Here is a 4,669-nt window from a genome sequence, read left to right on the forward strand (position 1 = left end):
TCAGGGTTTACTTCAAAGCAGGAAAATTAGCTTGCAAAACTATGTCGAGTGGTAAACATATTTCATAATCATTTGATGAGTGGGCTTCCCTCGTAGCTCAGCCAGTAAAGAAACTGCCTGAAATGCAGGAGATCTGAGTTCAATTCCACGGTCAGGAAGATCCCTTGTAGAAGGAAATGGCAACCCACTCCAGTATTCTTGCCTAAAGAATCCCATGAACAAAGGAACCTGGAAGGCTACAGGCCATGGAGTCACAAGAGTCGGACACAACTTAGTGACTAAACCACCAATATGATATTAAAATATGTTCTTCATATTAGCAGGCTATAGAAGAATATGGGGCTCCCCAGGTGGCCCAGTGGTAAAGAATCTGCAACCAATGCAAGAGTCCTTCTGCCAATGTAGAAGACTCAAGCGTCTTGGGTTCAATTCTTGACTCAGGTGGATCCCCTAGAGGAGGGAATGGCAACCCACTCAAGTACTCTTGCCTGGAAAATTCCATAGATGAAGGAGACTGGCAGGCTGCAGTCCATGGGATCACAGAGTTGGATATGACTGAGCACACGCAAACACACACATAGAAGAGTATACTCTTAAGCAATATCACTAATTTCTCTATTTCTTTATATGCTTCATTCTGTGCCCATTCCAGAAAGTCTAAATAAAGTTAAAGTCTGTGGGAATATAATTATTTCCTGTCAATTTTTTTCTATAAAATTTAGGTCTCAGAGTAGAAATTTTGTGATTTTTTTCATAAATCTTTGAACAGAATACTGACAGGTGATTTTTCTGACCTCATGGCTGATGAATTTTACATTTATTCTCTCTTTTACATACTTTTATTAATTTTTGTACTAAATACAGAATTCTATGTCATAGACTTATCTCACACTCAAAATGTGTTTCTCTCCAAAAAGCAATTTGATCACCCTTGCATGGATCTGCTTGGTCTTCACTCCATAGACAATTGGATTCAAGGTGGGAGGCAGCAATAGGTAGAGACTGGCTGTTAAAATGTGGACATGGTGAGGTATGTTGCATCCCCCAAAGTGGTGAGCAAAGACATTGAAGAAGGCTGAGACATAGGTGATGACAGTAGCACGTATGTGTGATGTACGGGTGCTGAAGGCTCTGTGACGAGTGTCTGCAGAGGACAGATTTCCTACAACATGGACAATCATGGTGTAAAAGAGGGAAACACAGATGATATCAGACCCTCCATTCAGTACAGCAGTTATGAGACCATAGATGGCATTAATCTTGATATTGCCACAGGATAATTTGGTCAGAGACATATGGTCACAAAGGTATGTTGACCAAGGTTTGTCCTTGCAATAGGGAAGATGCTTGATCAGGAAAGTGAACGGTATCACCATCAACACACTTCAAGTCAAGGTGACAAGGCCAGCCTTGGTAATTGTGGTGTTGGTGAGGATGGTAGAATAGCGTAGAGGGTAAAGCAAATGGCCACATAGTGATCCAGAGCCATAAGCATGAGCACAGCAGACTCCATGCCTGTCAGCATGTGGATGAAAAACATCTGCACAAGTCAGGCATTAAAGTCAATCTCTTTGAGGCTGACTGAAAGATACACAACATATTGGGAACAAATGAAGTGCACTCACTCATATCTATAAGGGGCAGTAAGGCTAGGAAGTAGTACATGGGCAGATGCATGGCTTCCTCATGGCTGATGATGTATATGAGTCCACAGTTCCCCACAACAGCAATGATGTACATGAAGCAGAAAGGCAAGGAGATCCAAATGTTGCAGCTTCTAGCCCAGGAATCCCGTTGAGGATGAAGTATTCAGGTGTCAGGCTGGAGCTGTTGACTCTATACATGATGGTCAATGGCAAAGCATGTTACTTTTGGTTCTAATGATTATGTCCTGTACAAGAGACAGTAGTAGATTGTTTTCAGTCAGAGACAAAAGACGAATGAATATTTTTCACAATATAAATAATACATTTCGGTGAAAATTAGCTTTTTACACCCAGATGGTGTTGTTTTATCTTGCTGAGGGGTCTTAAGTCTGTTACTGAATCAAAAGAATGCATAGTGCAAGCATAGCGAAGACCTGGTCTTTCTTACTTTCATACCATAGCTCTTTCTGTATGTTGCCAGTCATATTGTCAGACCATTCACTAGTACTTGCTTCTGTCCCATTGATCAGTTTCTGGATAACGGACCCTGTTTTAATAACACTGATTCTATCAACTTCTCATATAATTTCCCCTCTTCCAAAAAGTCCTTCCAGGTATGTCCACTGGATTATAGCCATTTAAATTGTGTGAGAATTTACTTATTGCACACATATATTATGAGGTGTACATAATCTCTCTACAAGTCTGGATATTCCAAGTTAGAATAATCAGGGACAAAAATTTGGCAGGCTTAAAATTACATAATAAGTTGCAATGTACAATGCACAGCCATATGCATTTTCCCTTAAACATCTAATTGTTTCTTCTTGATAAACGTGAAAGATTTTCTTTTGACATTTAATCAGTGACATTTTAAGCCATAATTATTAATAGTTCTTGTGGATTCTTAAATCTCTGAGTAGGTAAAGAAGAAATATATACATATAAATAATCATACTTAAATTTTTATATTTATTATTTTTAGCCCTTAATAAATATGACGAATGATGTTTAATAGGGTAAAATATTTATTAATCAATTTAGTTAGTTTTCCACCTCTCTTCTGTGTTCTGAGACATGGATACAGCCTGAAAGCTTTTGATTAAAATCATAAGACTTCAGGATCTTTTAAAATTTGTTTGCAAAAATTTTTTTGCTATGTTTTTAAAAGCTCTTGCTTAAGTTTGTATTAGATTATAAAATTGATTCATTCATTAAATCAGATATCTATTATATGTTTTCTTTCATTAAGGTTTATTATATATATATATTCTATTATATTTTAATCTCCCCATATAATAGATGTTTAAAGTTCTAATTTTGATTGCTACCATTCTCTCTTTTTCTCTTTCTCTCTCTTTGTGATTTTGTCTAGAGGTTTCTATGTAAGTACGTGTCTTTTTTAATCTTTATCTTTAATCAGTGGAAAATTTTTAAATAATCTTGGATAAATTATATCAATACATAAAAAAATATAAAAGCAAAGCTTTTCAGAAAATAGGAACAAGTTAAAACTGAAAACTTTTAAAAGCAATTTTCTCATCTGTAAATTTTTTACTGTTCAGAAGAGTAAAATCATGGAGATTTTTACCACAACTGGGAACGTTGTCAGCAAAATGTATAGTACTACTACAATTATTATTAGTGTCATTACCCTTATTTTGTTTTGTAAAATGCATGTTAGTAAAATCATCTCTGCTGCTGCTGCTAAGTCACTGCAGTCGTGTCCGACTCTGTGCGACCCCATAGCTGGCAGCCCACCAGGCTCCCCCGTCCCTGGGACTTTCCAGACATGAACACTGGAGTGGGTTGCCATTTTCTTCTCCAATGCATGAAAGTGAAAAGTGAAAGTGAAGTCGCTCAGTCGTGTCCAACCCTCAGCGACCCCATGGACTGCAGCCTTCCAGGCTCCTCCATCCATGGGATTTTCCAGGCAAGAGTACTGGAGTGGGGTGCCATTGCCTTCTCCAAAGTCATCTCTAGTCCTCCCTTAAACCTTCAGTATCTTTACATTTCAGATCAAAAGCCAATATCCTTATTTTATTTACAAAATGTTCATCGCAGCACTGTTTATAATAGCCAGGACATGGAAGCAACCTAGATGTCCATCAGCAGATGAATGGATAAGAAAGCTGTGATACCTATAGACAATGGAGTATTACTCAGCCATTAAAAAGAATACATTTGAATCAGTTCTAATGAGGTGAATGAAACTGGAGCCTATTATACAGAGTGAAGTAAGCCAGAAAGAAAAACACCAACAGTATACTAATGCATATGTATGAAATTTAGAAAGATGGTAATGATAACCCTGTATGCAAGACAGCAAAAGAGACACGGATGCATAGAACAGTTTTTTGGACTCTATGGGAGAGGGAGAGGGTGGGATGATTTGGGAGAATGGCATTGAAACATGTATATATCATATAAGAAATGAATCACCAGTCCAGGTTCGATGCAGGATACAGGATGCTTGGGGCTGGTGCACTGGGATGACCCAGAAGGATGGTATGGGAAGGGAGGTGGGAGGTGGGTTCAGGATTGGGAACACGTGTACACCCGTGGTGGATTCATGTTGGTGTACGGCAAAACCAATACAATGTTGCAAAGTAATTAGCCTCTAATTAAATAAATTTAAATAAAAAAATAAAAATAAAATCCCACACAATTAGGACCCCTTTAAATCTCTGAATTTAAATATCTCTCATTACTTGTATTCCCTCAATCCATCCATACTTACTGGAGGTTTTTCAAGTTCAACAAATGTACACAATCTGGGGCGTTTCCAGCTTTCATTTTCATTGCTTGCTAAGTTCTTTCTCAGGCAATGTCAGCATATACCCTTCATAATTCCAGATCTCTGGTTACTGTCAATGCCAATCTAAAGCTTTTCCTTATTTCACAGTTTAAATTTGTAACCCCCAGACCCTTGCTAATAAATGCCTTGTGTATTATATTTACACACCCTAAAGACATACATGGGCTTTCCAGGAAGCGCAATGGTAAAGAATCCGCCTGCAGGA

At 38.0% G+C, this 4,669-nt stretch overlaps 1 pseudogene; it reads right to left on the bottom strand.

Moving 5' to 3' along the window:
* Window positions 1-881: 881 nt before the first annotated feature.
* Window positions 882-1,844, bottom strand: LOC129628159 (olfactory receptor 52N2-like; annotated as a pseudogene).
* Between the last annotated feature and the right edge of the window lie 2,825 nt (window positions 1,845-4,669).

This window comes from Bubalus kerabau, chromosome 15, assembly GCF_029407905.1.
Source record: "Bubalus kerabau isolate K-KA32 ecotype Philippines breed swamp buffalo chromosome 15, PCC_UOA_SB_1v2, whole genome shotgun sequence".
Lineage (NCBI taxonomy): Eukaryota > Metazoa > Chordata > Mammalia > Artiodactyla > Bovidae > Bubalus > Bubalus kerabau.